Genomic DNA, 13073 nt, shown 5'->3' with positions numbered 1-13073 from the left:
GTTTTTCAGAAAATCAAACAAAACAAATCATTACACTTAAAATCAAATTATCAAACACATTGCCTTGGAATACATAAACTGAGCTGGTTCAATTGCACAGTATTCTACATCAGTCAAATGGAATTCAGTTTAAAATATACAATGATCACTTAAAAGCCTTCCATTATATCTTAGTCACTTTTTGTCAAAATTTCACTGACATTGACCGTAACCTTGATATGTTACATACACACACAAATGTCTGACTAAAAAAAAAACAGCTGCAATAACATCTGCTAAAGCCAGGGTAAGAAAAGTAGTACCAGTCCCAGAAGGTGGTTGCAAGTACTACTTAAAACATTAAGTACAGACATTCATTGCGTCTTTTCCAAGTGAGTGTCTTTGCTCCTCTTGGTAGGAGCAAAGAGCAAGAGGGTAGCATCCTGCTTAGCCTCTTGCAAAATGTTTAGTAAAATCATTACTTGGTACCTTAACTAGCTTAGAATAAGAACTAGAAAATTTTGTAAAAAACATGTAGAAAAGAAAAAGAAATCTTGGATTCCAAGAAGGCAAAAAATTCACCCACTTGATGTTAAATTTGGTTTTTATTCCTAACTATCCATTTTATGGAAGGTTATCATATTAGTTTTCAAATAAATTACATATTTATAAAAAACGTCCTACAAACAGGAATTTACTGTTTAATAATAAACAGTACCAATATAAAAGTAAAAGTATTAACTAATTTAATAAATAAATATTTTTTTCTGATAGGTACCTACATTACCCAGATCATGTCAGAAATAATTAGGTGTACTCCATGATTAAAAAATGGGACTGCTCTGGCATTTGCCTGGATGGATCATTTAAAACTGTGGTAAAACCTTATTAGAGCAGCATCACAAAATACACAATTAATTATAAATAAACAAAGAGACATTCCAAAAGATGAAACGATATTTCAGATAGAATATAAACATATTTGTCATAATGATCTATCATTTTGTGTTTTTTTAACTCATTTTTGGAAATGTTATTTTCATAAGTTGCTGGAGAAGGTTTGAGGAGGGGGTTTTATGTAGACTATAGAGACTATAGCTGTCGGAAATTTTTGCTTTACGTTAAACTTTGGGTAAAATGAGTAAAATTAAATATTTTACTCATATTCTATACTACTGCTGTATTTCATTCAAATGTCTAATTTATGCTTGTTTTGTTGAAGATGTAAATAAAATGTATTTTATTATATTGGTACATAAAATTCTATTCACAGTAAAGTAATTTCTTCATCGGACAAGTGATATTATGAACACGTAGTGAGGTAGTAACATTTAGCACAGCAAAGCTGATAAGAGATGCTCTTGGATTTTATAAGCAATAATTTGAACATAATATCTTAAAAAAATGTAATATCAGTTAAATTAGGAAATTTTTGGCATGATCTGTTTTTTATTGGATTTATAATCTTGTTTTTTTTTGTCAGCTATAATTTAAAAAAAAAAGAAAAAATAACTTAATCTATGGCAGTAACTTATACACGTATGTCTCAGAGAATTAATAAATTATAAAAATTACTATTTTGTAAAAAGTCTAGGCTATTTATTTATTTATTTTTGTTTTAAGGAGCATTATTTTCTTCTTGTGCTTTTTCAAAAAACCTTAAAGTGCTTTTATAAGAACCTTTTGATTTACAAAAAGATAATGCTCCATAAGATAATCATCAGACTGTTTCTGTGGCTGTAGCATAGAGCTTAATAAAGCAGTCACACACTCTAAAAACTGAACAAGCATCTTTATTACCAAAAATATCAAATAAAAGCTTTAAAATTTAGGATACATCACCTACAGAACTAGAATAATTATTGTAAGCCAATGGTGAAGTTCTTTCCTTGCAATAATTTCCAAATTTCACAAGATTTTTAGAAATGTTTTGAAATGATCAAAACTTTCAAGAAAGCATAATGAAGCAGACACCATCTAGTGGCCTTGGTTTACATTATCAATTTTACATGCCAGATATTAAACAATCACAAAAAAGTGTGGAGTTAAAACAGCGCCACAGATATATGCTCCTCTCCCAACTAAACATTTGAATCTTCAGTAGTGAATTGAATACTTTATACCAAGAATTTAACCAAACCTTTTTTTTTACTTGTATGACATCTATAATGTCCTCGTATTTTTTTACTGTCATTATCCACAGATACCACCTTACCTATTTGGTAACCTCAAATACATTAAAAAAAGAAAAATAATTTTTAAATTCCTAAAAATTATTTGTACGTAATTAATTCTAACCAATAAAGTAAAACCAACCAATATGAACCACAGCAATCCTGATAAATAAATAAAGTTTTGAACTTCCCAATTCCAATTGAATATTGACCAACCTAACCTGGAACTTCAGTAATAGTAGTAGTAAGAACAAAAATAATAATAATAGATTGCTTTCAGAAATATACATATACACATTGCTATGTGAAAATGTACTTCATCATAATATTTGTACATTATCAATGAATAAATTACTTGACAATTATACAAAACACATTACAAAGATATACACACAAATTCAAAATGAAGACAAAGAATATTAGAATAATCACAAGCATCATGAATTATAAAACATAGATCACATCAGAACATAGTTAATTTTTGGGGTCCTGCATTCCCCTTGACTGATGGTTGTGAAGCACCAGAATGTTTCAGGGAATAACATTGAGGGAAATTGAAAGAAATGAAGTGAAGTAAAATGACAAGAATATAATACACATTAATAAAAAGCTAGTTCTCATAAATCACTGATTTTATGAGAACAAAAGATGAGTACAAACAAAAAAGATTAAATTAAAAAATAGTATAGGTAAATTACACTTGGTGTTATTGTTTTAAGTAAGAATAAGAAATAAGTTCAGAACACTGCAGTAGGAAATAGTACAAAATTAAACAACCCTTCTAAGAAAGTACTCATTGTAAAAGACATGATCAAATAAACACAAACTGTGCTATAGTAGTTTTATATGATTTGTGGATATGCTGATCATTCAATATAATGATTATGTTGTCTAAATCATGTAATATAGGTTTAATTCCTGGCTAGAATGAAAGAATAGCATCTGATGTCATATTTTATTTTCAGATAAAAAAATTATTTTAAACTTTTTAATCAAAGAAGTGGGCAATTTTTTTATTACAGAATCATAGATTTCAAAAACACTCTAACTACAGTTATAAACCTCTTCACCTTTTCTTCCTTTATAATATTCTATACCAGACTCCATTAATGTAGAAGAGCATAGCCCACGCTCAACACAACACTGAAATGAACATGTTCATCAAAATGGTTAATTATATAGCTTGATCTAGATAATGTTAGCTAGACTATTCATAACTGGTAGCTCTGAATTTACAAGAAATCCAGGAGTAAACTAACAAAAGCACTTGTCTGATAAATGGTTATTTTCAGTGCATGCCTAGTATCATTGTATACATGTTATTATTCCCATCGTTAATGAACATTGTCGATAATAAAATCCAGAATTAAATTAAATACAGATGGTAATATCAGTTAATGAATAAATTTTTGAGTAATCGAGTTGAAGTAATTAATGTAAACTAATAAAGTTTAGTATAACTTAATGTAAATAATAAATTATTTTAATTTCTGCACAAATTACTAAACTACATTGATAAGATTTCCTTACTGGCAGTTATGATTAATTCTAAGTGTGCCTGCAGCATCTGATATATAGAGATGGTTAATAGATTGTTAGCTATCTCATGTATAGCTATCAAGTGGGGAAAGCATTTCTTTTTTGGGGGTATTTCCGAAGTTTATTTTTCATATTCCACAAGAAAAAAGAGTTGAGTAACTTGCACAAAAGATTTGTTTAATTACAAAATTTAAATTTTGGTAATTGGTTAATGGTTAAATTTAAATATACGCCTCAGAGATATGGACCATAAGAAAAACAGGAAAGAATAAATTTAAGGGTTTCGAGATGTGGTGTTGAAGAAGACTTTTGAAAGTTTCTTGGAGAGATAGTGTGGAAGACGAGAAATTATTAACAAGAACGGGTGAAAATAGAATATGATTAGCCACTTGCTTCAACACTACAGTTGGTTTATTACGTTGGTAGAGGTTGTAATGGAGGGAAGAAAGCTAAGAGGAAAATGCAAACAAGAGTTCATGGTTCAAATTCAAATGAAGGAAGGAGACCATTTCACGGAATTTAAGAAACTGGCTTTGAATAGAATAGTGTAAGACCCACCAATCTTTTGGTTGAGGAGAAAAAAATCGTCAGACAACCTACAAGAATGAAATAAAAATTGGGTACTTTTTCCTTTACTAATTCTTTAGTACTGGATCGCGGAAATTTATGCTTAATACAGAGACTTGAAATCTTTTCCTTTAATTTTTTACTTCTTCAGTGGTACTTCCTGGTCTAGCTTCCAATTTAATCTTTTTCTACTTGTTAATACTCATTTTCACTATAAATACTCATATTTCATTTTAAAATCAGAAATAAAAATCCTTATCCAATGGAAATGTCAAAAGTTTGGTATACTGGCACTGGCATGTCAATACACGTGCAAAAATTATGCCAATCATATTTCATTGCAAGACTAACTAGATTATTTTCCAGTTAAATTTTTTTTAAATATTTTAGCTTCATCTTATTAAAAACCAGTTCTCCTTGCAAATTCTTAATCTCTTGTTTTCTGTAATAACTTGAGTCTCAATAAGATTTGTTTATCTGGATGACATTTTGAATCTAACCAAAAGGCAATCAAATATAATACTTTTGCTCTCCTTTTATATTTATCATATTTTCCACTTAGTAAACTTATATATTCCATGAAACCCAGGGTTTTTCATGATAATATTTACAACACTCTGCTATCACCGCAAAATAACTGTTAAATTTTTCTGAATTCACAATTTAGAGATAAGTCTTGTACTCGGTTATCATTGAATAAATTTTTTTAAATCTAATTAGAATGAGAAAAATTCAGTTTACTGTTTTAGTAATGAATTAAGCAGCAATGAAATGGTTTTATTTATATTCTTAATTGTAATTATTCTATATATGTTTCTGAATTTAATAATTTCTTAAATTATTTTTTATTGCAGATATGTAACATTATTAATTTTTGGATTACCTTTTGTATAGAGTAAATATAACTATGTGAATATTGTTTATACTATTTATTTAGTTCAGTTCATGAAATATAATATCTATAGCATTATAAGTAGATGATTTATCATAAAAATATAAATCATAAAGTAATTATAAAATAATAGCTGACTTTAAAATATTTACATAATGGAAGAGTAAAACCAAAAAGTAGAGTAAAATTCATGAAAACATTTTTATTTTCATTTACATAAATGATATATGTTTATTTTTTAACAAGCTTTTTAATTCTTTCCTGGAATAAATTTTTGGTCAGGTGCATAGTCATTTTTTTACTGGAATACGTTTTTGTAAGAACAAAAAACACCTTGTGCTCTTTTTTCAGTTAGCAAAAAAGATGAAACTCACTCAGAGCCAGGTCTTGAAGGCAAAGGATTGTTTTTTGGTCATATTATCTTGATGAAAAATGACATGCCTTTTATAGCTGATTTTTGTTTTCAATGATCACAGTAGTTTTCATTATTCACCTTCAGGTGTGAAGTGAATTTAAAAACTGGCCTTCCTAATCCACATTGTCATCATAAACTTTAAAGCAGAGATATGAGTTTTGAATTTTCTTGCTGTAGGAGCTGATGATTTTCCAGACTAAACTTTGTTGCTTACACGGCTTAGGTTCAAAGTGATTCACCTAGTTTCATTGACTATTACTATCCACTTCAGAAATGAGTCTCCTTCATCTTCAAAATGTCTCAAAAACATCTGTCAAATTTTCTTTATGTAGTGCATTTTCTCTCACAGAAAGTGGTACATTAATTTGTTAATTTACACTATTTATCACTAAACCTTTTCTGCATTATGACAGTGACAAATGTAAGGCACTGAAGTACAAGAAGCACTAATCATAATTACCCTTTCTGAAAGTAATGATGTTCATTATGCACCCAGTTCCTATGGTAAAAAAGTGTCACTTGAGTTGTTCATCATCACCTGCATTTTGGAAGGCTTTTCATGATTATACTCAATAGTGTGATTGGTACAATGAAGATGGGGACAGGAAACCGTTTCACTTACCACTTTTTCTTGTAAGCATGACATAGGATGATTGTTAATCTTGAGAATTGCAAAACTGCTTATGGAGGTTCACTGGTACTGGTACATAATGAGAGGTTGCTTTCAGCTGTTTGACTGTGGGTTGAAACATGTATACAAGAATACTAAAAGGTGTTATGTTAAGTGATAACCAGGGCATGGAATTATGTTACTATCAAGAGGTTACTAACAGTCGTTTAAAGTAATCAAATGCAAATAGTAAACTGATACAAAGTTACAGATCTAAAATTAAAAAAATGCAGCTCTAAAGTCATAAGGTAGAACATTACTACAACATAAAATAATCATAATATTTGTTACCCAATTCCCATACTAACAGTAAAGATAAATAACGATGGAGTTCATAAAGAAATTGATGGGTGATGATTCCTTGTTCTGTTATGATCCCTATGTACAGTTGGTATCCTCTTTTAATTTATGAATATACCAATTTTTTCAATGTAAAATTAAAAGATTTACCTTCTCTTTTGATTATTAGAAAAATGTTGACACACAAAAAATGTTGTAATTATATTATGTAGGTTTCTACAGTCTCATCTCTTTTCCTTGAAAAGAAATGGAAAACATTTTTAGTTTAAAACACTAAAAAATGGAACATTTTGCAGAATAGTATTTAAATAAAATAAATGGTTAACTTTTAATTTTATCCCATAAAATTGTACAATGTGAAAGTTTAATAGTTTTATGAAAAATAAATTTTATGCAAGGTAGATAAAAAAACAATTACCAACACTTTTTGAAAGCTGAAAAATTCAGTTTTAAAATCTTTCTTCCCCTTAAATATAATTATAGAAATATGAAAAATACCTTTATGTTTTGAAATTTTTGTATTACAACTGAAGAAATTTAGCATCATATTACACTTTGCTATATTGAATTATGTAACTGATAGGTAAACAAAATCTGGCCTATAAAGAAACTCATGCACTTATATTGATGGGAGTTAAAAATATGGAATATTATTCTTATAATGCATTAAGATTTACTTATTAAAATGAAACACTTTCCATCTCTCAAAGAGATGGGATGCAGACAAATAAAAAGAGAATATGAAGATGGTCACAAAGACAACTGAAATCTCTTTAAGTTATTAAAAACATTATATTTGGTTTGGTTTGTTTTTCCAAAAGTTTACTTTTCTTTATTATAATTACTGATTTTTTCACGAACAAAAAATAGCACAAAAAAAAGAGTAATGTAAGTAAAAATCTGAACAAATTATAGATACAGCTCTAGATATTACTGCAAAAGTATTTTCAACTGAAAAAATTAATGGACAAATTTACAAAAAGGGATAAGAGAAGAGAATTAGGTAGAGGAAAATTTAGGTAGTAAACTATCGCTTACAGAAGGTATATTAGAATTGATAGAAGTATTGAAATTATATAAAATATAATTTTGATTGATAAATAATTGTATATAAATTCAATGTCAAAAAGAATGTGTGCTGGATGTTGACTAGTTTGATTTGAGAAAGAGCTTGGGTAACAAACAAAGCCTTTCTGGATTTCAGAGTAATCTTAAAATATTAAAAGGCAGATACAAGAAGAATAAGACGATTTAATGACATTTGTAGATCTGGAAAAGGTATTTTATAAGAGACTGGAATAAATGTACATAATCTGTTCATTTATCTGTGCAAGAATCAGGTTGCTACAATAAGAGTAGATGAAGTAAAATAAGGATTTAATCTGAACTCACTGATTTCAAGTTGTACATTGAAGAAGCAATATAGAAACTGAAGAAAAAATTTGGGAGCAGGGTAAATGCAGACGAAGAAAGGGTACAATGTTAAAATTTGCCGATGCCATTGCTCTTTCAAAATAAATTAAAACCGAGTGGGAATAAATTCTAAATGACATTAATTGTTATGAGAGAAATATAATTTGTAAATAAATAAGAATAAAACTGTTAATAAAATGAACAATAAAAAATTATTAAGATACACGGAATCAAAATTTCGTAAAGTTGTAATATCCTATTGTCTATACAGAAAAATAAAAGTATAGGCTAAGTATGGTTGAGATCAAAAGCAAGGAGAACTTTCATGTAAAAAGTCTGTTAGTATTAAATATGGATCCAAGAATTAGAAAGAAATATTTAAACTTATTTGTGTGGGGTGTAGCACTTTATGGTAGAAAAATATGGGCAATAGGAAGAGCAAAAAGGAAAAGAATAGAAGCATGTGTGGTGTTATAAAAGTATGAAGTAAAAAGGTCTTAAGAAAAATAAGAGTTGAGGGGAGAAATTTATGGCAGAGTCTCATAAAGAGATGAACCTAGTTGGTAGGTCATACATATATTAAGACATCCAAGTTTAGCTTATTTGATAACAGAGGGGCGTGTAGAATATAAACAGTATAAAGGAAGACAAGGATTGGAATATATAAAACAGATAGTTGAGGAAGTAGGATATAGAAATTATATAATTTACTATTCTACAACAGAAATCTCTTTTACAACGTAGTATTTTAATTCAAATGTTAATTATGTTCATAATTTTGTTACAAACTAGCAGACCCGGCAATGCTTCGCTATTGCTAGATTTAAGTGTATATATATATATATATATATATATAGAGAGAGAGAGAGAGAGTGTATGTGTTTAAATCACACAATTGAAAATTTGATAAAAAAATTAAAAAACTAAATATTACGGAACTTCACAAAATTTTACCTTTTACTTATTCTCTTTTCCCTATCCAACTTCTCCCTTTCATCTCTCCCATTTCCTTCTTCCCCGTTTTCCATTTTCCCCTTTTGCCCGCGCGTAAATCGGTCCATTAGTTTTTTGGTCTTTAGCGAACACACATACAACAAACATTGCCTTTTATATATATATATAGAAATAAAAAGTCTGTTTGTATATTTGTTTGTTTCGTAAATATCTCGACACCGGCGCCACCTAGCGGGTATAGTTTTTGCAAAAATATTTATTTTCACGTAACTAATATTCATATTCTGAATATGACCAAATCGATCCATAAACATAATTTTTCTAAATATTTGAACCCCAGCGCCATCTAGCGGGTCCATTTTTTGCAGAGATCTTCTCTTTAATCTGTATCCCTTTAATGTTTTGGCCTTTGTATTAAATGCATTTCTCTTAAAATTCAACATAGTTATTGGCTTGCCTTCTTTATACATTTGCATTTGTTCCTGTATGTATTTTTATTCATTCCACAATAATCAAGTGATTCTATTAAATTTCTTATTATTAATGGTTTTTTTTTTTACCATCTGTCAATCATTTTTCTATCAATGTCTTCTCTTTTTCCTTAATTATTTTCTTTTTAAGAGTTATCTATTCATTAACTACTATTACCAAGAATGAATTAACCATGAATTCAGTTAGGTCATTGTCTTTCCTATATGTTCCTTTGTAACATAAGCTATGAGCTAATCATCGTTACTAACCTGGTAACAAGTTGTACACTTTTTACATGAACATAATTAATATTTACAAAACACAAAGTGTAACAAATTAATCATTAATTGACATTCTGGTAACTGGTTAATGGCTAAAATAAAGTGCAGTTTTACAAATTTAAGATACAGTTTTTTCGCATGGTTTTTTTAATTGCTAGCCAGCGCTAATTCAAAATATTTTTGACTCAATGCCATTTATAATTCATAAAACTTACAATCTTTACTAAATTTCAGTGCACATTCTGTTTTTTAAACCATAATGTACTGCAAATAAATCTTAAATATCCTCTAATTCTGTTTATGCATACTGCTTATATATCTTGACTAATTTCATTTACATTTTTCATTAGAAGTTAGATAATAAAGACCAAATTTTTAAAATTAGAAGGTAGACTAAATCAGTGTAAATTTGCATGCATTAAGATGCTCTTTCAGACTGATTTATGTTTTTTCTTCTTCTTCTTTTCTGACCCTTGAAAAGTCCTAGACTCCTTCACAACAGCACACTAAGCCATCCGATCCTCAGAAATCAGATCTGAGGTAGTCATGCTGTAGATTCTTATTGGGTAAGGGGTGTGTCAACCTTATGCCCAACCCCCTGACTATGAGAACCAGGGACTCTTTTGTTAAGAGTTACCACACTTTAGCCAAAAGAACCTCGGTTTAGGTGTTATGTACTCATCTTTTCACCCCCTGCTACATAATAACAACCCAGTGCCACAGTCTAGAGGTTAAGCCAAGGACTCATTGAAGTTTGCTGGCAGAGCTGACAAACTGCATAAGCAAGAAACCTCTGACCCCTTCAACAGAATACAGTAAGCAAAACTGTCATTTAATGATGAAACTTATTAGTCTTCAACAGGGAGTTGATGTCCAATAAGTGCTGGTAAAAGGCACTGGCAGGGAATGCCAGTGCCTTTTACCAGCCTTTGAACTCCAAATTAAACTTCTTAATCATATAAATCTTCATCTATCTACAGATGTAGATAGACAATTTTGTTTCCAATTTTCTCAGTCCCACATTTCCCATTAATCATTATAACCGATCTTTCTACCAGACCCCTCTCTAAAGTCTCTTCCAAGGTAAAACTTGGTTTTCCTTAAGTTCTAGAGCCATTCATTTTTGTTTCTCATACTTTCCTTAGAAATGAAGCATCAACTATTGCTAAAATAATTAGATCCTGTTTCTTTAATTTTTCTTTCTTATGGTCAAAGAAATATAATTTTACAATCTATAAACTCCTTCAAAAAATTCTTCTACTTTTCAATTTATTCCTCTGATATCCTAAGTTTCAAAAATCATTTTATGACATCTATAAAAGTTGTAGTGCTTGAGTATGTTCCTATTATCTTTGTTTTCTTTTTAAAGCTCAGATTTTAGGCTCAAGCGATTGGTCCACTGACCCTAACTTTGTAATGGAACTATAGCAATTATAGCTTCAGTGCCTGCTATTAATAAATATTGCATTAAAAGTGAATATTTAGAAATATAACAACTCTCAGTATGATGACCAGTAAAATATATATGAAATATTATGATAATATAAATAATATGGCTGAATTAATACTGTAATTATTTTTATATTTAACTTGTTAATATACAGAAAAACAATTTTCATTTTTCATAATTATTATTATTATGACTGCAAACTTCTTGTCAAGATGTGAACATTTCTAGTATACGTACTATTATACTTCTATACTACATGTTACTTTACTGAGAGGATGACTGTATAAAAGAAAGGTATCTTTGTTTAATTGAAGAATAATTTGTAATTAAGATTAATTCTTATTATAATATAATTTATATATCAAATTATTGTATTCATCATGTCAGTAATTTAACATTTTAATGTGAATTTAATACTGATGCTATGGGAAGTTACTACAATAGAATCCTGATTATCTAGTTTAAAAGTGATAAATGAACTGCTGTTCAACTATAAAAATTGGATAATAAAGTTAAGGTATAAGAAAAATAAGCAAATAAATAAAAGTAAATAAAATTAAGGTCAAATTAAGGCCTCAGGATAAACTCTATTCCTTTTAAACCTCAGGTTCTGCAAAATCTTAGGGAGCATCTTGGAAAATATGATTTGATGAAAGGATAAAGAAACTACTAAAGCGCAATTTAATAAACCAGTACTCATAGATCACTGAGGTTAAATATCAACTAATGTTGTTTACATATAGCTTGATGATTATGTTGATTGTTGAGCTGGATGTTGTACAGCTAGATGTTGAGATTTTTTGGTTAATAACCTAAGCAGTTGATACCTTAAAATAGTTTGGTCAAAATAGGTAATAAATCAATAATTTAATAAACAGCAAATTAAAAAATAATAATTTAATGCTGAGCTAACAGTCATGTTGTTTCAGATTAATTAAAAAAACACTTTTTAAAATATTCAATGCAATTATGTGCATTACACTCATATAAATAAAAATATAACTTCCTACGTTTTTGTCCATGATGGTTGGTAATGAAAATTATTACAACCATCATGGATTATTATTAACAACCAAGGTTAAAGTTAATAAAACTTTCAAAACTCATCTTATAACATTGTATTTTTCAGATTTGTAGTTTAAAAAGTTTATATTTACACAATTAAAATGTAATTTGAATACTTTTAGATTAGATCTTATGAGGAATATTTGTTCTCGCTTTATCCAGTTGACACCTCAGCCTTTAATTTGACTTTTGCAACTTCTAAATAGGAAACAGAGCCCTTGGATGGTTTCACAAGTAAACAAAAGTTACCACCCACTAAACCCCAACAAAGAAGTGGGCGTCTACTGGCTGCTAGAAGATATATGCTACATATGGCAAAATCAAGGGGCATAGACGGAACCAGAGCAACAGCTGAACCTAAGACAATTATCCAAGGAAGGCGGAATATAGAATAAAAAATGGGGAGGATAAGAGAAAGGGAACAATCAATCCATAGAGAAACTTCTTGTGATTAGAATAAATTGAAATATTGTACCATCTTGTTTAGGATCAAATTTATTTACGCATGTGTTTTTTTCAGTTACACCTCTTTTCACTTTCTTGCCATATTGTTGTGAGGTTTAACAAGATGCCCACTGTATCAATATTTAATAAGTAGGATCCATTTTCAGTTATTATGACCTCATTATTGTGTAGTTTAGAAGGAGGGCAGTTCTGCCTATGGAGACTTATTCAGAGTCTCTTTATTCTATCCAGTGGTTGAATAGGAGTCCAGCCTAGGACTGAGTGCTTATCAGGTAAAACTAAGCCTCCTTACCCTTCCTAATATGAACATACACATAATATATGCTCTAGATAAAGGCATTATCTTTATATAATAGACTTTTTGTCTATAAGAAGCATTGCAATCTAGAAAATTTATTAATTTTTACGTATATTCTTCTTATTGAGTGATGAGGTACT

The sequence above is a fragment of the Lycorma delicatula genome, chromosome 5, assembly GCF_047948215.1.
Source record: "Lycorma delicatula isolate Av1 chromosome 5, ASM4794821v1, whole genome shotgun sequence".
Lineage (NCBI taxonomy): Eukaryota > Metazoa > Arthropoda > Insecta > Hemiptera > Fulgoridae > Lycorma > Lycorma delicatula.
Note: the sequence above shows the minus strand (reverse complement) of the source record.